The 23552-nt window shown below is 27.9% G+C and overlaps 1 protein-coding gene across 1 annotated transcript in view; it reads left to right on the plus strand.

The window, feature by feature from the left end:
• Nucleotides 1-836: 836 nt before the first annotated feature.
• LOC107442409 (stearoyl-CoA desaturase 5) overlaps nt 837-23552 on the plus strand; it is a 62067-nt gene continuing 39351 nt past the window's right edge. Inside the window, exon 1 of the mRNA XM_016055975.3 lies at nt 837-1005. The gene's annotated coding sequence lies outside the window, so the exon portion shown is untranslated. The remainder of the gene's footprint in view (nt 1006-23552) is intronic.

Below are 23552 nucleotides of genomic sequence, written 5' to 3' on the forward strand. Positions count from 1 at the left end.
TTGAACCGGAAGCTTTTACGGTGTAATAAAGTATTACATTTTTTGTCAGATTTTAGACTTTCGAAAAATATCTTTATTTTGGGTAATTAAAGAAGAAAGAAAATTTTAACTTCGTCCAATTGATTTGTGCCAGTTTAAATGAAAATTAAAATAAAGTATGAAGAATTTAAACGCAGACAAATATGCAACCTAAATTGCTTATCCAAAATTACTCAACGCATGATTTTTAACAAAAAATATTTAAGTTTTAAAAGTTATTAAGTTTTCGTTTCTCCATTTCGACCCATCTTTATGCCAATTCGTTATTAAAAGATATTAGTCTGTGTAACGGTACTCTATCATCAAAAGATTGCTAGGAACGAAAATCATCAAGAAATTGAAAGTATGAAAATTTTTTCATAATAATTTGAATAATGTTCGAAATCGGATGCGAAATTTAAATATTTCACATAGAAAATTTGCTAAAAGAATTATGTTCATACACTTGTACACTTGTGTTCATACACTTGTAAATAAAGTAGATAAAAACGCAAACGCTGCAAATTTAATTCACTTTCCTTATTCTAAATAATAATACACAAAGAAAACACACAAAGTGCCAATTAGCAATATTTTGTAATTATAATTATCATTTACAAATGCCTTCTTTGCTTATCTGACTTTTCTTTGAAAAAAAACAAGCTCATTTGCTCGTAAAGTTTGTTTTCAAGGAAACAATAATATTTACAAAATCATAATGAATCTCAAAAAATGTTGTATGTTTTTATGTTATTTTATTTCTTGAACTTTAGATGTTTACTTTAAATTTTGCAGGTAACTGAATAAAAAATATATAATCAAAATGGCTTCCTTTCAGAAAAAAAAGATGATTTTCAAAAATTTTTTTTGCTTTGCCGTGTCGTAAGAGAAAATAGCATAAGCTCTTGCATTTTGCAATATCTCTTCCATTTCTCTGCAAAACAAGGTACGGACAATACACGCACTGCAACTGTTATTTGGCGCATAGTAAGTCTGTTTGATTATTACATAAAAAAAAACGCATTTATTTGCAAAGCGACATATTAAAAGCGCAAATGTAATTAAAATTCTTACTCTCGTTCTAAATTACAGTTTAAGTTTTAAAAATTAATTCGTCAATTTTTTTTTCGTTTACCAAATATTAGTTTTCTGCAGAGGTAGATACGAACATCTCGTGGCCCTAGTCATTACGCATTCTGTAAACCCTATTTTAATAAATTGATTAAGTTATTATTCCAGTTTTCAGTTGTTTTTTAAATTTTACCTTTCGTTATTTTCATCAGTTTGTTTAATTATCACCCGAATATCACATATTTTGTGTGTAGAGATATCATATGCTTATAAATGTAATTAAAAATCTTATTATAGATTTAAACTGCTGTTTAGCATTTTAGCGATTTTATTTGGTATACCAAATAGTAGTTCTATTCAGTGACAGGTGAATATACTTCGTGGCCATAGTCAGTGTGAATTCTGCAGACCCTATTTTAATAAATAGATTAAGTTATTATTTCGGTTTTCATTATTTTTTTAAATTTTACTTTTTGTTATTTTCATCAGTCTGTTTAATAATCACCTGCATATCACATATTTTGTTCAAAGAGATATGTTATGTTTATAAATGTAATTAAAAATCTTATTGTAGATTTAAATTTCTGTTTAAGCATTAGAATGAGTTGCATCGATTTTATTTTGTTTTATCAAATAGTAGTTTTATATAGTAACAGATGAGAATACATTTCATGGCCATAGCCAGTGTGCATTTTGCAGATCTTATTTTAATTACCACATTTCTACGATTTTAAGTTTTTACATTCTATTCTTTGAATTTTTCCATCAATATTACCATAAAGTAATTAATTCATATTTATTAATGTTCATCAATTTTAATAGATTCTTTGTTTTTCAAAATCTTTTAAGAATGCGAAATACGGTTCATCAGTGCAATACATGTATATGCAATATTACGTAGATATTGCTTGCAAAGTCTTCTATTTATTTCTGTTTCAAATATTAATTCGAAAAATGGGTAAAGCTATTTTTATACACTTTATCCATAAACGAGAGTTTAGAGTAAAGTTTTAATCATTGCCTATTATGCATTAATATGTTCGATATTAGGGGAAATATTTGGTCAGTGCATCACATTGAGAAAAAAAGTATGCTTAAATTACCAGAATTTGGTAACTTTTACCTGTTTTTTGGCTCTGTTTTTTGTTATAACGCTGTTAGATATGTAATTTGGAAAATTTTAAAAGGCGCCACTAAGGCATATCAGTGATTGCAATTCTTTTCTTTCTGTTATTCAAAGCAAAAAATGTTTTTTTTGATGTAAAACTTGTACTTGCGTCTCAAATTATGTAATTGTGTACTTCATTTTGAAAGTAAGGTTAATAATACATCAAACTTATAAAGAACTCAAACAATTTCATTACTTAACAGCAGAAACGAGAAGGAAAAATTTAAAATATGATTTTATACGCTTGTGTTTAACCAATTTTCAGCACAAATATTAAGAAACATAATTAGGTATACTTTTAAGAAATTCAAATATGGGAGATAATCACCGAGATAATTTTCTAAATATTGTTCAAAATCATGTATTCATTTCAAACAGGTACTAATTATTATGAATGTTATTAGTAAAGATTTTGTTACACAAATTAGTCTGTATTAGCGTAAAACATTTTTCGGAGAAAGTTAAGACTCCTTTTATTGGGAGTATTAAATATAAGACTTTTTTAAAATTAGATTTCTCAGGAACTATTTAACCGATTTAGCTCAAATTTTGTATTTTGCCATGTAAATTTACATGCTTTAAAATAATGTAAAATTTTTATACCTTAGAATAAATTAAATTTTTGTAAAATTTAAAATTTTTTCAACTATTATTACATGAAAAAATAAATATTTACTAAAATTTATATTTTGCATGGCGTTATCGTTGGATAAACGACGTATATAATTGTGCTCAAAATTTCCTTTATCCGATTAAAAGTTTTCGAGTTATGGTGAAAGAAGCGAAAAGTAAAATTAACATTAAGGGATCCAAACTTCATATTACTTTTTTTTGTGTGTGCACTGTTCATGAATCCTGTTTAAAATAATTTCTGGCTTCTAAAGATTAATTTTCAAACAAACGCAATTGCAAACTTGAAACTAGGAAAGGAAAAAAAACAAATTATTATAATAGTTTGATTTGTATCGTTAACAGAAAAAATTTAAATTTTTTAATAATAAAAGAAATCTAAACAAATAATTAATGAATATTTAGCAAATTAGATAATAATTTTAAAAAAAACTTTTTCATTACATATTTGATACCAATAACTCTTTTTTTTGTCTATTTCCATAAATATTATCGAATCAAAAATTCTCTATGATATGCAATTCTTTTTATGTCTATTTAAACAATGAGGTCTCGCTTTTCCCAAAAGCATTCAAGATTGTATTCAAATGAACTTATTTAGACGAAAAATTTTATCAAGATTTGAAGATCAAAGTTGAATATGTCCATTGTCTTCAAAACTATCAACTGTAACTTAAAAAGGAAATTTTTCAAAATTCGTGAGACTCTGACATAAAAACTTAACAACACAGATTTAAATGAAAGCAGAAAGAGTAAATTATTGGTTAGCACACTCTGAGTTTCCTCTAAAGTTGTTTTGCAAGAAAAATAAGTCGGAAAATACTCATGTGTCTCTTAGATTTTTTTTTAAACCTATTGTTGTGGACGTGTCATTGTTTTAACTTCTTTTGTGTCACATTTTTGTGTCTTATTTTTGAAAACTGGTTTATTTGAACATTTGACGTACGTTTGCTGTCTTCAGAACTTTTAAATCTCGGTCACAATTTTTTCACCACTTTATACTAATTATATGAAAAATAGTAATCAATTAACTTAATAAAACACACCATCTAAAATGTTGGGCAACATTTGGTGCTATTTTGTAAGAAAAATTTAATATTTTAAGATTTTTGTTCTGCTTGTTTGCTTTTAAAATGTGGAAGTTCATGTAACAATGTAATTAGATTTACCAATGGTTGGAGTATTTGAATTGTGAAAAATTATAAGAAATAAATGAAAAATTTTAAGAAAAATAAAAAAAACAGTCAAATAATTGTGTGGAAAGTCTTATAGCATATAAATATCTTATTATTTGAGTCTATTAGAATTTTTTTCGCGATCAAAATAGGAAGAAATACACAATTAACACATTCAGCAGCAGTCGAAAAATGGTAAAATTTAAAATTTATCATTTTTTTATCATACCTACAAAGCCGACCGGCCTGTGTAGGGGTTAGGGAACTGCCCTTGCATCAAAAAGCTTCTGGGTTCGACTCCCGGGCAAGGCATGAATGTTCTTTCCTTCTCTGTACTATTTGTCATTACTGTGGGAGCAATGTTGGCCTAATATGGTGCCCCTGAAAGAGTGGCCAACAAATCTGCCCTTCAGATGCTTGTATGACCTAGGTCATTATACAGGTGGGCATTGGAGAAAAAAAGTCATAATTAAAAATATCTATAAAAAGTTAATTAACGGTATACTTGAGGCAGAAAAATGATTTTAATTCCTCCGTGTTAATCCATGGAGAGTTATAAATACAGAATTTCTTTATTCAGTTTCTAACAAATATTTTTGTTTAATTTTATCCACTGAAATGAATATTTTATGCTGACATAAATTTTCTAGGCTAAGACTTATTACAATATTTTGTGAATCCCGCTAATATCAAATGTTATATGTTGTGCCCTTTTACGATAATGTGCTCAATCTTTGATGTTGTGATTAATTTCAAATTAATGAAATGTAGGGAACCAACATATCTGTAAGTCCATTCCAATTATTTTAATTATTTGTGTTGCCATTATTGTTGATTCTACAGCTTATTGTTTTTCTTTAAGTGCCTGCGTTCGCTGAATATACTTAGAACTCTATAAGGTACTGGATATTAGAATATGTAAATAGTCCTTCAATGAAATGAAATCTTTCAAAGAGAAAATAATTGACTCATGTAAATATTTCGATTTAAACGCATGCTCTATATTTTAGTCACCATATCATCAAATTTCAATACAATAACTATATCTGGACTTATTTGAATGATATTTTAGACAATTGCTATGAAATCACAGTATAAATAAAATATTAATTAATTGAATATTATATTATAATACTAATATTAATTAAAAATATTAATTTGTTTTAAAAAAATGTTCTGTTATTCACGAAACGCGAGTGTTATATTACAGTTCTGGAGCAACCAATTGTGTATATAGCTTTTTTGCTCATATAGAAACTCTGTACTTTTTTTTATATTTAAGATCTAAATCGAACATTAAATTACCTCTACTAGCAAAATCAAAAACCCCTATTTTAGATTACGTGAAACTATTAGAAGCATTTATTTTTTCAATCGATGATATAGAAAATTTCATTTGTTTTCACTCTCTCTAAGTAATTATAATTTCTTTTGTAAAACTCATCATCATATCTATGCCACCTTTTTTACCATATAATATCTTCATAATTTAATTTTTTCCCTTCTGCACTTAATGTTTAAGCATAAATTATTTCCAGCTGTCTGTATGAAAATACTCTTTGGAAGTGCAAACCTAGATTTTTTTGCTTGTTTGTTTATTTGCTTCATTTTCTTGTATTTAAATGTTTTTCTTGTTTAATTTGATTCTATGAAACTGTGTTATTATTTTTTTAATTATGTTTTGGATGTCATGAATAAAAAAATGTTGTTATTAAAATAATTATTATTAAAACAATTATTATTAAAATAATATTATTATTAAAATAATATTATAATTATTATTATTAAAATAATAATGACCTAAAAGCTTAAAATAGCTTAATGTAAAACTAATATAGTTCAAATAAATGAAGGTATCGTTTCAAAAATTCGTGAACAGACTGTTCACTAATGTATCTATTATAGTTTGTTTGAGAAATTTGTTAATGCTCGTATTCAAAATTACTTTCCTTGTTTTTGGAAAAGTTTTGTTCATGACCAAACAGAGAGTGATTATGAAAAAATTATATCAGACTAAGGATGTTGATGCCTATAATGGAAAATAAATAGCTTTATAATAATTATAATCGTTTACGTTTCAAAGTCAATATGAACGGAAGAATTACAAACTGTTTATATGACTTCCTAGCCTTGAAAAAAAATGGTATCAATTAAATATTTGGGAAATTCATTCATTCATAGTTAGTTATTTTATACGAGTAAAATTATGAATTAGGAGAGATTCTGCTACACATGGGTGATATGTGCAAAATGAAAAAAAAATACTGAAACCATTTTTGACTTACTGGTTGGATTTTCAGGTACAAAAATGAATTGTTTCTGGTTCAAAAGTCTTATCTTATTTACAAATATTTTAAAATATGAAAACAAGAATAAAAACACATTTTCTCTGAATAAACATACCTCTCTTCCATCGGATTAAGATTCGTGACCCTCAGTATTTGAGAAATTGTCCAAAATCTGCTAAAATTATGGAAGGAAAAAAAAATTATGCTCAGAAAAAAAATTAAAAACTCGACTTATGTGGAATTATATTACTCGGGAAGCATTGAAGAGTTCTGACTTCAAAGTTTGCCAACTAAAATTACAAAGTTTAAAATGATATTTCAATTCGTATATTTTTTAAGTAATGTATTTTTCCTTCGCTTATTTAGTCTATATATACATATAAATGAATGCCTGCTTTTCTGTGTCTGTGTCCTTTATAGAATCCTAAACATTCTGGCTGAAAGCGATGGAACTTGCCATACAGAGAGTTCGTAGCCTGAGGAAGGTCATTGTGGACGTTAAAAAATTCTACGACGAATCGTTCGAGTGGGATGAGTGAAAAGCGAAAAGGAATTTTCTCATTGGTTGGGCGTATTTTAAATTTTACCATAAGCGATTCGGCTTTTCAAATATTTTAAGGATAACGTCAGTGATGTTTTCACTGTCACTGATGCAACTACTTTATGTTATTTTTTCTGATTCATAAACACTCCTAAACATGTTACTTACCTGTTTCTTCTACTATACTTTTCATTTGTGTCGTGCTGTCAAATCTGTGCGCAATTTCGTGATGTATGTTCAGTATTGATTAACTATTTTTTTAGTTCATACCGTGCGAAGAATATTTGTTTATTTATTTTAATTTTAAACTTGTGCCGCTTGCGCATTGGATACTTTTATTTTAGTCCAGCTATGTATGTATACTGGTGCTCCTTATAAAATTAATTCTTAATAACAACATACTGCTTTTAACATAATTCTTAATAACATCATACTGCTTTTAACATACTGCTAAATCCTTGATTCATAACCAGATCACTCAGTTCATATATGTTATTAGTTTATTTATATGCATAGCAAGGCAACGTGGAAATAATATTTGAAACAAATAAGTTATTGAATTTTAATTTATGAAAAAGTATGTGTTTGCTGTTGTTGTAGTTACTTTACGTAGCACTGGAGCTGCACAATGGGCTATTGGCGACGGTCTGGGAAACATCCCTGAGGATGATCCCAAGACTTGCCATCGCAATTTTGATGCTCTGCAGAGGGGATGGCACCTCTGCCTCGGTATCCCAACGACCTGCACTCGATGTCGAGCACTTTACGGTAGAACAGTTTAACGAAGACCAAACACGAACACCCTTGGTCCCTACTCAGACCGATCCAAGTGGTCACCCACCCGCACACTGACAACAGCCAGTGATGCTTGACTTCAGTGATCTGCTGGGAACCGTGTCTTAATGAGTACAACGGGACAAGTACGAGTTTGCAGATGTTTCAATGCTTGCAGACACAACATATTCTTTATTCTTACGTAAACTCACAGCATTTTTATTCTAACATAAACACATAAAAAGAATAAAAAAAGCGTAAGAAAATGAAAGAAAAGAACACCTAGCCGATCTTCGTTGATTAACCATCGCTCACCAGCTTTAATTAAAAAGCTTAATTAGAACTAAATTTCTCCTGCCTTAATTGAAACTGTAAATATTTCTTAATTTTCATCGAACCTGAGTAACTTCATTTGCATAATTAAAACTAAAATATAGAATTATATGAAATATTTGCTTTAAATATTTTTTTTCTGCCCAACTTACAGCTCAGTTTGCTTCAGCGTTTCGTTGAACAGCGGTCGCGAAAAAAGATTTTTCATTCAGAAATTTAAAAACTAGTTGCACTGAGCGCAAAGAAAAAACTAAATAGCCTGTATAACTATTGATCTAGTAGTCAGATTGTTTCGAACTAGGATTCAATTTTATGGTTCTAGGGGGTAACTTCAAATATGCTAGTTCATTTAAGCAGACAATATTTTAAGTAAGATACTCGGACACAAAAACATACTTTTTCTGAGTAAACATACCTTTTTTTACTACGAATTTGGATTCTTTACCTTCAAAATAAGGGGGGTAGCCGCGATTTAGGAAACATGGTACGAACATCTTAGACAGGAAAGTGGATTTTAAATCCACGACTCTCGATTACTCAAGAGCTATTCGACCGATTATGCACAAAATTTATATTTTGTGAAATTAAATTACATTCTTCAAAATGATGCAAAAATTTGTATACCTTGATATTCAAAATTATTTTCGACCATTTATTGTATAAAATAATAAAAAGCAATAAATAATAAAAAAAGAAATAATTAATAAAAGAAACAATAAATAGTAAATCAAAATTATTTTTGCGTAACGATTTTTCGGCAAGGGAATTTCAAAATTGTGGGCAAAAATCTTTTGAGTTTTAACGAAATATATTTGACATAAAGGGGTCCAAACTTTGAATCGCTCTCTTGACCATACCGTTAGGGCAATATTTCCAAGACTGCTGCTAACCCGTATATTTTGAGCGGTCAGAAATCTGAAACCATTTAAAATAAAGGTATGTTTATTCAGAAAAGACACGGTTTAGCGTCTGATTTCATAACTCAAAATATTGCCTGACCTCAGTAGTTAGTATATTTATGGTAAACCCCTCGAACTATTAAGATTGAGTCCTAGTATGTGAAAATCTGATCATTTGAATAAAAATTATTGAGAGTGTTTTTTTTTCTTTTTTTTTGCTCTTAGTACATCTCAGTATTTCTTGAAAGTGCATTTAAATTCTAATTTGGCTAAAAATGGTCATTGCGTGAATTTTTCTAAAAATAATACATTTCATTCCTAGCTTATGCATGCTACAAGAAACTCAACTTTTTTAGGAGGGAAATTGCTATGTTTAAATTATTACTTTTGCAACGTAGTACTCAAACGGGAATAATGGTTGCTTGTGTAGTTACCAAATGTGGTATTATATAAAACTATGCAAATAAAAAAAAACTTCCAAACAAGCTTAAAAATCAAATACTAAAAATATAAATTCTTTTATTTCAGTGCTTATAAGTTAAATAATGTTTGGTATAATTTTTGTTATTTATTATTTCAACCAAATCTTTTGCAAGTCATGTCCTGCGATCATCCAAATTATTCGTTCTTGAGAAAAAAAAAACCTATTACTCAGCTTTGGGGGAATGTTGAGAAGCCTTTTATCACAGTCCCCATATTAGTACATCAGATCCATTACCGTGATATCAGAAGTATCTATTATCCCTTTTAATTAGCGGTTTCTGGTGTCAATGTTAATTTGGCAATTTTTTTGCGGCCCCTCAAAACCAAAACGACTTATTTAACAGCCATGAAACGAAAACTGTTCACGTTTTTTGAGTTCAATTATCACACATTTTTCTATTTTTTTTAATTTTCAAGTCATAGTAAAAAGAGTAAATATTAAAATGTATTTTTTAAGAAAAATTATACCTTGAAGTTCAAATTAACGAATCAATAATATTCTATTGATAAAATTTTTTCCTAAGCAAAAATGAATGGTTATGCACAACCTAAACCTGTCACACTAATCTGTAGTAATGCATATGTCAAAGTAAATTAGAGTTTAGCAAAATACAGATAAACTTTATGATAGGTGATGAGTATAATAGTTGCATGAAATCTAATGACTCTACTTCACTTAGCATTATATTTCCATATTACATAATCTGCTAAAATTGGATAAATATATGGATTTTTTTTAATTTTTTTTTGCATTTCCTTTATTATGTTTTTTTTTCTTTGTAACTTTTTGCTTTAATATATGTGCAATTTAATCATTGTTAAAGCTTTATTCTCTTGTGTATTTAAGCAAGTATATGATTTTAATTTCTAATACAGAAATATAATTTATACATAAATACTGTTTTAAATTATAGAATTGCTTAATCATACAATGCACATTAGCATTGCAATCATACAATATAATATATTAGTACGAGCCAAACTTGATTTTTTATAAATTTCTATTTGTGATTGCATTGGTTAAAAAATATTTTTATGACATCTGACATTTGAGTCATGACATCTTTAAAGGGTTTATACTCACGTTTAGAAAATATCTCAAAATTTTCGTGTTTGTACAAATATGAAGTATAGGTAAAATTTTCAATTGTGACGTTAATGCGCTATTTTAAAGTTGGTTAGCATAATTATGTCTTAAAAAATAAAAGAAAATATGCCTTTTACTATTTATTTTTATATAATATATAACAAAAAATTTTATTAACTCATGTAATTCTAATTTTCGATTTTTTTCTCAAAATTATTGAAAAAAAAATGAACGACAGAGCTATTCAGTTTAGGCACTAATGGAAAATTTTTGTATCCTCATTTTCATTTTGAATTCTTAATTTATCTCTTTTCTTATAGTAACTTTTTAACATTTTGTGTCTAAAGCTCTGAAATGCTTTAAAATTTTTTAAAGGCTCAAGCTTCTTTGAAAGCATTATCCAATTAAATGTGTCAGGCTCTCAATTATAACTTAAAACTACCACTGAATTTCTATCCAATTTCTCAGTTCACAACTTTTAACTTAAATTTTTTCGTACTTTCACAATGAAAGACTATTTTCATTGACATTTAAAATATTAAAATTATGTTATAGTTCATTAAAATATCTGTTTTCATGATTTCCCTATTAACTTAAAACCATAAGTAATTTACTTAAGTAATTTACTGATATGGCTTATTAATGTATCCCTGAGACAAAAGTATTGTACAAACTACCAGAATATTGTAAAATTTACCGTGCTAATGGCTCTACGGGAACATTAAAATGCTCTATTATTTTCACCGAAGTGATTTGATACTGGCTTTGGTAAAATTAACAATAAAGTATGGTTTTATAATATGTCATAAAATTTAGTAAATGTGGTGAAATTGTGTAATTTTATCACGATACCTTAGAGCTTGGTATAAAGGCCATTTATGTAAACATATTTACATTTTATTTTTGTATTTTTTACTAAATGTAGGGTAATAAGAACTGTAATTTTCAAAATGAGTACTTCCGGTAAACAGCTACCTTATGAACGAGAAAATTACCAAATGAATGATATAAATACGGTATACTTTGATTTTATAAATCAGAAATATGCTTTTTTACCAGAAATTTCATTACAGTAGTTTTACTAGAATTTTTTCTCCGTGATTAAATTGATAAAAGGTTTGTTGCAAAGACCACTCAAAACTACAATGGATGGATTCTGTTGAATTAGATAAAGACAAGAAACAGGCTGTCTTAAGGGAGTCTTCAATCGAAGGAATTATCCTCCCCTGGGCTTTTGTGCCAAATATGATGATAATATCGATAAACACCATAAAGCGAGAAGCTTTCTATCTTTTAATTTACCAAGTTTAACTTATAGTACATTGAAATTAGATTAAAAAAATGATGAACAACTAAATAAAATTATAAAGTTTTAAGACTTTGCGAAAATACTCATCACCAATACTCATATCTATGAGATCTAGTAAAGGGAAACAGAAAAGTTCTCACATCCCTAGGGCTTGCTCCCTCTCTCCCTCCTAAAATTAAAATTCTTACCTATTTAATATGTAAAATATTAACTACGAAATAAATTTATAGAATTTTAAAACTTAGAGAAAATATTCATCATCAATACACATATCTATGAGATCTAGCAAAGGAAAACAGAAAAGTTCTCACATCCCCAGGGCTTGCTCCCCTCCCCTAAAATCATAACTCTTAAATATTTAATGTCTAAAATTTTAATGCCTATTTATTTTCATGATTTTCTAGTAATTAAATGCTGAAAAATAAGTAAAATAGATTATAGTATTGAATAGAAAATATTCCCTGAATAGGATATCACCCTTAACCCTCTCCTAATACCATAAGATTTAGATATCTTCCAAATAATATTCTTACTCACCCAATTTTTAATTTTCAAGCAAGTAAATGTTGAAATGTAACTTTTGTGGATGCTGACGATTAAAAAAAACTTCATACATCTTGCCCTTGTATAACACAGCCTCCCCCCCCCCCTAAAAAAAATCAGAAGTTTTAAGTATTTTAAAAATAAAAATTTTAACCATTTTTTATTTTTTAACAATGAAATGTTAGAATGTATCTTCTATGGAATCTCTTCATGTAATATTAGCTCGCATTCATTCTGAACAATCGAAATATGAAATATCGTTTCAAGTTTCATGTTCTTCTATTATAGGAATGTTAGTATCAAGCCATGCAGCATGTCTTGCATTTGTTGTTGTTGCACGTCCCCATTGGACAGCAGCGCTAGACTAGGTCCATGACGTTATACACCCTCAAAAAATCCAACACCGTCCATGGATCATCTGCTAAATACTGCTTGGTGAACCCCAGGCTCGCGAGGATGTGGTGAAGCGAAGCCTGTTCTGAAGAACAGTTGTTACAAATTTCAAAGTTCTTGGATCCTTCAGAAAATTTCATTGATTTAAGGTGACCACTTCGAAAGCCGGGAAGAATAATTTGTTCCTGTCTATTAAAACCTTGGGCCAGGAAACCTCCAGGTCGAGAACACTGATACCATGGGTGCTTTGGGGGGACAATCCAAAGTAATCTTGTTTTCGTGTTTTATTTTTGAGAAGATTTCCAAAAAGGTGAGGGGTGACGACGACACAGAGGTCACGCAAGCACCAGCTTCAGCCAAAGTGTCCGCAATCTCGTTACCTTCAAGATCGACGTGGGAAGGTATCCACTGCATATGAATCTGATTCGAAATGGAAAGCCGTTTTAACTTTTTGAGTATTGACACCCCAATACTATCTCTCACGCTTCACCATTTGGTCAAGTGCTGTATTGCACTCCTGCTATCACACAGAACCCACATCGTTTCCACGGGGAAGAGATACAAAAGAATCAAGGGCTTCATCAATGGCTATTAGCTCACAGCGAAATACTGAGCAGAAGTCGGAATTTCTTTTCTTGAATTTCTTGCATTTGTTGAATAATGAATTGTACAGAATCAAATACAAAATTCTTTCATTTTAATTTGAATATGTCTATTGTCAGATTTTGAACACATCTGGCAATTATCACAACGGGTAAACTGATATTTGAAATAGCTTACATTGTCATGAGAAAAATACAGTGCGCAAAATAAAAAACCATCCTGAATTACTTTTGATCTAATGAACTTCACATTCTAGGACACAATTTTAATGGTTCGAAAGGGTAACCTTAAATATGCTGATTAATTAGTGCTGATATTTTAAGTTACGAAATCAGACGCAAACAGCATTTCTCTGATAGCATTAAGGATAAAATGGCTTTTTTGGAAAGTTATACAAAGTTTTTTTTTACACGGAATAATTCCAAGACCTTTATATTTTCTGACCATGGCTAAGGTAACTACTTTAATTTTTTTTTTAAATTCTGCTTAAGGCGTTTATTGAAAGGATCACAGCAATTTCTCTATCTATTCAAAAATAATCCCAAATCTAACTTTAGATGGTATGAACAAGCACTATTAATCATATGACAGTTATTTCTTAGCTTCAATATTTCAATATCTGTTTAACTCGGATCTGATATGTCTATCAAATCAATTTCTTCACCATTACTTTGTTTCTTCCGACAAACCTCTGTTGAAACAAAACCTATAGAACATTTGTTTTCTATTGTTATTTCGAAATCTATGCCTAAGATATAAAAAAAGCCTTCTTTGAATAGACTTTTTCTTCAAAATTTAAACAATTTACTGCAATAATTCAATATCTGTTTAACTCGGATCTGATATGTCTATCAAATCAATTTCTTCACCATTACTTTGTTTCTTCCGACAAACCTCTGTTGAAACAAAACCTGAAGAACATTTGTTTTTTATTGCTATTTCGAAATCTATGCCTATGATATAAAAAAAACCTTCTTTAAACAGACTTTTCTTTAAAATTTAAACAATTTACTGCAATAATTCAATATCTGTTTAACTCAGATCTGATATGTCTATCAAATCAATTTCTTCATCATTACTTTGCTTCTTCCGACAAACCTCTGTTGAAACAAAACCCATAGAACATTTGTTTTCTATTGTTATTTCGAAATCAATGCCTAAGATATAAAAAAAGCCTTCTTTGAATAGACTTTTTCTTCAAAATTTAAACAATTTCCTGAAATATTTCAATATCTGTTTAACTCGGATCTGATATGTCTATCAAATCAATTTCTTCACCATTACTTTGTTTCTTCCGACAAACCACTGTTGAAACAAAACCTGTAGAACATTTGTTTTCTATTGTTATTTCGAAATCTATGCCTATGACATAAAAAAACCTTCTTTGAATAGACTTTTTCTTCAAAATTTTAACAATTTACTGAAGTAAGTCTCTCAAAAATAAACATGATAAAGTCAAATACTTACATAGGATCAAATATAGTTGTAGGGACTAAAAAATGTTTTATGCTATATCATCCCAGAATTATTCTGGGGTGATACAGCATTAAACTCTGGAGAGCGGGCTCAAAAAAAAAATCGCCAAGATATTATAACTATAACTGTTAAAGATTCAATTACTCACCAACTTCCTCGCTAAAAGTATAAATAAAAGAAATTGCAAAGAGAACATCACAACATAATTTTAATTCAATCACCCGCTCTAATTTCTATCATGAGGTTTGAGCATTTTCGTTAAAAATTCCGAATTTAATTATTTATTTTTAATAATTTATTGTATGACAAGGTGTTTTCTCATAGAATCTCTTCTTCAAAACAAGAATAATTAAAATATAAATAAATTAAAATCCATCTTTTTCCCCCATCAGTTTAAGCTATTGAAATGAGAGAAATGTTTTATCTTAATCCTTATCAGGTTCTTTTCCTCTTCAAGCTCGACGTATTTTTCTTCTCTGGATTAAATTTTTAAAACAAGAGGTGAGTCATTGGCAAAGAAATTTTTCAGTTTAAACAATTTTGTTTAAACTGTAAAATAAAATATAATAATAATTGACTTATATATTTTCCAATTAATTTAATATGCTCACATCGCTCTAACTTTAAATTTAAAAAAAAATAATTTAAGAAAATTTGAAATAGTTTATTTAAAATGATCAACGCATTCAGTAGTAAAAAACTAAACTTTGCAATACGAGTTCTGCATATTTTGCAAAGGAAAAAAAGCCCTCAATGAAAAAACTAAAATATGTTAAAATATTCATGAATTTGAAGAAAATACCATATGACCATATTTATAAAAATACCATATGATAGTTGCTCCGATTTACTTACATATTTATTTATATTATTTAATTTTATTTTAATGAGAATTAAAAACGTTTCATCATTTGAATGCTTTTCAATTAAAAAATTTCAGTCAACTACGGAAAATTAATTAACCTTAATTTAATGGAAAAATTCTGAAAAATTGATTTTAGTGTTCTTTTTATAAAGTACTTTCCAACCAAAAATTTCATTGGAATCTGTTTCATTACTGAAACAGGCAATGGTCAATTTCACTTGGAGTGAGCCAAGAAATTTTTCTTGAAAATAATCACGATTTTTTTATCTTTTTTTATTGTGTGCATTTTTCCTTCAATAATATACGGAGAAAACAATTCTTGTAGAATTACCATATTGTAAGGTGATGACATTTCCGATAAAAAAAACCAACAAAATTTCAACAAAAAAAATAAATGTTGTTTAAACCAGTTATTAGGTAAATTTTCCGTTCATCTGATAACGATTTACAGGAAATTCTGATTTTCATATCATTTCTTATTACCACATGTTTAGTAAAAAATGCATACCTGAAAAGTAAATTCAACTGAATAAATGGTTCTTATACCATGATCAAAGGTATCATGATCACACTGCTAAATTTTACCCCATTTATGGAATTTTTATCAAATATAAAAAAATATTTTAAACTTATATATTTAGTATAAATACGAAAAGGAATACTAAATTCAACCGAATCAATTGCATTTTGTCCTGCTGTAAGATATCATAATAAAATTATCAAATTTAACCGTATTTGGCGAATTTTACGTATTATAAAACCATATTTTGTTGATAATTTTGCCAAAATCATTACCAAAACGCTTCGGTAAAAAGTACCGAGCTTTTTGATGTTCCATAGAGCCAAAAACACGGTAAATTTTACCACATTCTAGTAGTTTTGACCACACTTTTTTTCTCAATGCAGTACGATTCGCCAATCGTCATTTCGTGAGCATTCAAAGACAAAACACCTCTGAAGGGATTGCTTAACTGAAATTAATAGTAGAACACTTCTAGTAACATGAATCGCTCTGAAGCCAGTGCGGTAAAGTTCTTATTGTTTTGCCTACCTTAATTTAATACAAAATGGTAAATATATAAGCACATGTTTATGAAAGCCGTTTAAAAGTAAAACTGTTTAAACTGAAATTTAATTGCTAATTTAATTGAAATTTTAATTGTTTAATTGTTAATCATCACTTATTATTCCATTCATTTACTCCATTTGGTCAAGAGTTGAACAATCCTAATTTAAAATATTATTAAAAAAAAAGAATTATTAGCGTCTGAGATTGATTAAAGAGACGAGATTTAAAAATATGTTAGTAGGAAACGCGCTATTTAACTTAAATGTTGCATGCAAAACTTTGTATGGCATAGCCGTAAATTCACCAAACTTTCGATTTTTGGAAATCCATTTCGATACATTATTTTACGCGTTACAAGCTTTTAGATTGTTCTAAAAGTAAAAAAAAAAACTATTTAGTTAAGTTCTAAATAGTGTCTAAGCTTAGATTATAATTAATATAAGAAAATTCATTTACTAAATTTTAAATTTTAAGCATTCTCTTTCCTAGAATTTATTTGCTTTTTTTTGTAGCGCAAACAAAAAAAATCCTTTATCTTTTAGCTGTACTGAGGACTAAAAATTGTTTTATTTGTTATTAATATCGTTACCTTAGAAACCTCTGTCCTATAAATGTATATGGTACTAGAATAGTGTCCAGTTGTCAAAATAAGTAGTTAAAGACATACGATAGCAAGCAGATAAAGTCTCACATACATTTCACAACCTTACTTGTTAATGTAACTTCTGTCAATCAATAGTAGCAGGAGAATAAAAGCAATGTATGGCTACATTTGAGATAAGTTTTAAAAGAAGCTTCTTACAATAAAATGTTTTATTTAATATATATTACATAGGTCAATGCATAATTCCATAGGTCTAGAAAGGTTAGGAAACACTGCTCTATTCCATATTTTTGTTCATTTAAATTAATTATCTTGTTCTTAAAGATAGAAGAAACTTATTATTGGAGGAATAATATTATTTAGTTTCACCCTAGGGAATTTTGCAGTTCTGTAAATTATAAACATATGCATTTACATATATAATGTTCTTTCTAAATTTTAAAACAAGATTCACAACTTTTACTTTCCCCTTGAAATATTTTCAGGTCAAGTTCAGAAACTAGATCTCGAATTCCTTGTATTCAACTAACGTTAATATTATTTTCGCACGTTTTCTGCTTTCAAGGAAACCAGATAAACCGATAACATTTAAAAGTGAAAGTAGTAAAGCTTTAATAACATCCTCTCCAACAATAGGCTAATTAAAAGTTGGAGATATCAAATTGATCCATTAAGCTGTCAAATAGTTTTAGTTGTTTGATAATCTTTAAAAGAACTTAAAAGAGAACTTATCATACGTCAAACTCTTTTCCTTCATTGAACTGCTATTCACAAGATAATGATTTTTAACAGTCCATTACTAAAGATATTTCTTTTTAAGAAAAGGATAAAAATTCAAGGTTGATCTTTGTTCTAAATGACATCTTTAACAGGTTCAAGAGGTCTTAAATATCTGTTTCATTTTTGTCAGGTTTTTAATAACCATGTTAGCTTACAACGTTTTGTTCGAGAAAATAAAAAGTGAAGTAGAAAATGTGACATGTTGTTGAAATTTTTTTCCCTGTTGACCAAAAGATGTCACAAAACATCACGTGAATGTTGACTGCTAATTATCTTTCTTGTAATGAGTGAAAAATAAATATTTAATGGAATATGCATTTTTATTCCAAAACTCATAATGCATACCTTTGCTGAATATCAAAAAATACTTTTGGGTATCAGAAAGCATGAAATTTATTTTGCGACGTTTCTTTTGAATACTCCAATTTTATTTTATTCTTTTGCACGGACTATTTTTTTTAAAATCATTTATAATTTTTTATCGAATCAAAAGTCTAGATTTTATCTATTCATCATACTTGAGCTTACTACTCAAATTTTTTTTATGTATTACAAAAGATATTTAAGAAGTAAGCTTTTTGTGCATTGAATGCTTTGCAGTATGTAGTTGAGTACAGTGCGCAAAATAAAAAATAAATAAATTAAAAATAAAAACATCCCCTGAATTAAAAAAACTGAATAATTTTTTGTTCAAATAATCGAGTGGTTTAAGGAGAGACGTGAAATAGGCTAATTAATTATCGCTAAATAATAATTAAGTTACAGAATCAGTCACAAAAACATATTTTCTCTGGATGAACATACTTTATAATTAAAATTTTTCCCATCCTTTTTAAATAATGCAACAAAAAATAATAAATAATTATTAAAAGCTATTTTTTACATGAAATTAACGTCGGCCAAGCTAAACTTATTATTTTATGCAAAAGATGTTTCAATTCTCTTAAAACATTCCTGAGATATGGTGAATTTGCAAAAAGTGAAATTAACATTAAGGGACCCAAATATTCGACCTCCATTCTGACTTAATTATTCAGACATTTGCATTGTGACTATCCCTTATATTTTGAGAGAGAGAATTCAGAAAATGTTGTAAAAAATGTATGTTTATTTAGGGAAAATACACGAGAAAAAAATTCTGGTAATTACCGTACTGTATGGTAATGGCTGTTCCGGTAATAAAAAGAAGAAAAACATAACTATGGTTAAAAAACCAAAATATACGGCATTTAAACGATTCATTTGGTTATTTTTCATTCCATATAGTAACAGTTTTCCGTAAATTCCTTTTTCCAAAATCAAAATTATAGCTCTTATTTAGACATATTTAGTAAAAAATACAAACTTAAAAGTACATTTAGCCGAATAAACGTTTTTTTATGTCAAGTTCTAAGATATAATGATAAAATTACCAACTTTTACTATATTTACCATGTTTCATCAAATACTTAAAAAAAAAATATTTTATTATTAATTTTATCAAAATCATTACCAAAGCGCTTCGGCAAATATTACCGAGCTTTTTGGTGCTTCCATACAGTCAGAATTTCGGTAAATTTTATCATATTCTGGTAGTTTCACAAATAATCAAAATAATTTGCATAGTAAAGCACATTACTCAAAACTATGTAATCTTAAGTAAAAAGATCTACAATTTGAACTAATCTGATCGAAAAGTTTCAGAACAATTAAAACATAAAAAAAGTAATGTTTTTTTTTAATTTTCAATTTTTGATAACTGTGTACTGTGTATTTGAAATATTCACTAATTTCTTAAATTAAATATTAAAAAATTATGAATAAAATGAAAATAAAGCATTTTGCATTGAATAATTTCTCGATGAACTAATTTTATAGTTGCTGTCTGAAATGTTTTTAATTCTTCACAAATAGTTCTGATGATATGGCGAACTAAACAAAAAGTAAATATTTTCAAATGTGTATCATATTTTCAGATTCTAGCTAGCAACCTTTCTTTTTTGAGGGTCAAAAATTTTAAAAAAGAAATCCATATTTACTTAGAAAAAAACTTTTTTAAATCAGATTTTGTAACTTAAATTCGTCTGCACAAACTTTTAAGCCAGCCTCGAATTTTACACCTTCATATTTAAGGTGTGAACTGTATAAATATACATAAACTTAAAAAAAAACGATAAGTAAACAACCAAAGGTGAGAAAATGACGAATAAACAAAATCCTAATCACTAAAAATAAAAAGTAGAAATTGAAATTACGAGGAACACTAAGACATTTTTCACTTCATTCTTTATTTTAATTCAAACATTTGACTAGATTAGTGACAGTTTAGATTGAATTATGAATATTCATAGTTTATTATAGCCTTCTATTTCTCCCTTAGGTATCAATGATTGCATGGTAATGAATTTCTCTCATAGAATATTTGACTTTTAAGGAGTTTAATATAAAAAATAAAAAAATTATGGCGTTATTTATTATATTGAAAAGGAAGAATTTTATTACTTTCCAAACGTTTGCAGGATTTTTCCTTCGTCAATTATTACTTTAATTATGTCTAGTTCTGTTTTGATACAACTTCTGAATTCGAAACATCTTAATTAATGTTTTATTCAGACATTAATGTAATTAATGAAATTTAAATAAATAATTTTGCAGTAATCTGAAGAAAAAAAATACTTCACCTACCTTAAGAGAAATGCAATTTTTAAAAAAATGCAAAATAGCTACATTTTAAAAGAATTTTTTTTTCTTACGAGTGTTAAAATTAAAATTTTAAATGAAAGGGACGATCTTGCTATGAAAGACCAAACTTACAGACGAGTACAATCCAGAAAATGGGTGCATTACCGTAGTCTTAATTAGTAATCAACAATCCTTTTTACCATCTTAAAAAAATCAACCTATATTCACTTCACCTGCTTTGTAAAACAGCTGCTTTAACTAGCATCCGCGAGTTAGTAGGTACGTGTAACAAAAATAACCAAATAGCTTCTTGAAGCAGACGATTCAGTCAGTAATTTAAAATCTCTTTCGCTTTTTAAAAGTGACCTTTTTATATTTGATGAAAACATTAGAATAAGCCCAACTAACTAATAATAGTAATAATAAGCGGGAGACGATTTGAATAAAAAAAATGGGATAGTGTATGTAATATAATCTTAATCTTTCTTTGTATGTAATATATAAACTTTTTTTTAATACGATGCTAAGCCCATGATAAACGTTAAGGTTTTCCTACTAGCTACTTAGTCTATATCCTGGTGTGGTAATTAAATATGACAAATCCGATTTAGTACTGTACTGTTTCGGTTGTCAGTACTGTACTGTTTCATACTTTGCTTAACTAAAAGTAAACATATCTTATTAATATATTTGTTTTAAATAATAGGGAAATTTCGAACATTTGCGTGACATTTCGTACTTTCCCGTATATAAGGTTTGAAGAAAGTCACTTGCGCATGCGTCAATTCTGGTGAGATGCCCACGCACCCGTGAAAAAATATCAAACATACGTGAATGAAAATAAAATATTTTGAAAAAACCCGTACATTAAAAACGCTAACGTCATGGAATAACTTCGACAGCAAAATCAAAGCAAACATTTACAATGAAGGTGGAAATTATGGAAGTAACTTCTTCCAACTAAATTGTATAATTAAAATAAACGTATTCTATAATTCTAAACTGCGAAAAAATATTTAGTTTCTTATGGGCGTATTGAATTAGACAACCATAATTTTAAATTAGACTAATTTTTTTTTTTTACTAAATCAACCATTTGTTGTAAAATTACCCGATTCATTTTAACATTTTGCGATAACGAATCTTCTATCTTCATTTTGTGTTGACGTTCTTCTTAATCTATCAGTAACATGTCCATGTTGTTAATTTGATGGTACGCTTAAACAGTAAACAACATTCAGCATCTATAAACAGTGTACTTATAGTTTTGTAAAACCAAGCCAACAAAACGTTAAGAATCGTAGGGTTTAAAAAAGAGAAAGAAAAAAAACGAGCATGCGCAGTTGTTATAAATCTTACGCACGGAATCTAACACAAATTTGCGAAATCTCTCTAATAAAGAAGAACTTTAGTGTAAAGAAAGAGCCCGAGCATGTTTCAACCAGGGGAAAGATTTATTTGTTCATTTGTTTCACAAATTGCCATGATTATCCATATATTCAGCACTATCATAAAATACCGATTAATTACTCTTCAAATTTTGAAGAAAATACTGGAAGGAGTGAATCAGGGGCACCGAAGAAAATTAAAAAAATAAAATTGATTTTATTTTATAAGTCATAAATATTATTGAATTTAATTATATTTAAATAGGAATTTATTAAACAAATTTTTATAATTTTTGTATTTCTCTAGTAATGATTAGTTTTATTTTAAGAAAAAGTTTACAGTTGCATAATTTAAAAGCACACATTTAGTGCGTTGTGCTAAAGTATTTGAATAATTTGAATAATTTTTGAATAATTTGATATTTATGTGCATACATATCTGTAGTCATAATTATCTTAAAATAAGGGTAAATAATTGTTTTCTTTTTTATATTTATTTTTAAGTATATATTTTCGTTTTGAATTGTCTTTCTTTTTGATTTAGAATATTTTATATTTGAATTGTATGACTTAATATCACTTACTTTCATACATTCACTACCTAGTGTACATGAAAATGATATGAAAATTGCTATATTCTTTAGAAATTAAGTTTTCTTATGCCTTTTATTTTTCTTAAAAAATGACAACATTTCATAAAAAATAAAGTTTCCTTCTTTTCGAAACTATGAAAGTCCATAATTTCCTTATAATATGCAACAACTGTGTTTTCAAATCAATTTCTCTCTTCAAATCATGTTTTTGCTAGTATTTTATTTCATTTACTTTCTATTTTTAATACAGTGAAATGCGACATCGAAAATCATCTTAAAGAAGATTTAATTTCATTTCTTCAGAAAAATATTTAAAGGATTCTTAGGATTCTTCTATTTTAAGGATTCTTAAAGTTCTTCTATTTCCAGGATTCTTAGAAGCGTCTTTCTAGTTCTTGAATAGCTCGTTCAGTTGCAATTAACTAAAAGTATATTTTTTATAAGAATAAAACTAACAATATTTTATAGCTTTTTTTCCTGATCATTATTTTTTGAGCCGATGAAAATTCACGAAAGAAAGCGCAGTTTTGCATGAACAGCATTTTTTGAAATCTTTTATTTTTTTATTATTATATTTAAAGTGAAGAAAATTTGCAAAACAAAAATATCTGCAATTTATTTAGTTTCATTAACACATTGCTTATATAATTTTTATGCAAATTTTCCAGAAGCTGCCGATTTTTAGACATTTTAACTGAAATGTGCATTTGAAATTATTGGTAAAATACTACGGAATACATGTATAAAAAATACGAACATTTTATTAATATATGTGTATATATTATTATTTATGTTTTGATT

Source organism: Parasteatoda tepidariorum, chromosome 3, assembly GCF_043381705.1.
Source record: "Parasteatoda tepidariorum isolate YZ-2023 chromosome 3, CAS_Ptep_4.0, whole genome shotgun sequence".
Lineage (NCBI taxonomy): Eukaryota > Metazoa > Arthropoda > Arachnida > Araneae > Theridiidae > Parasteatoda > Parasteatoda tepidariorum.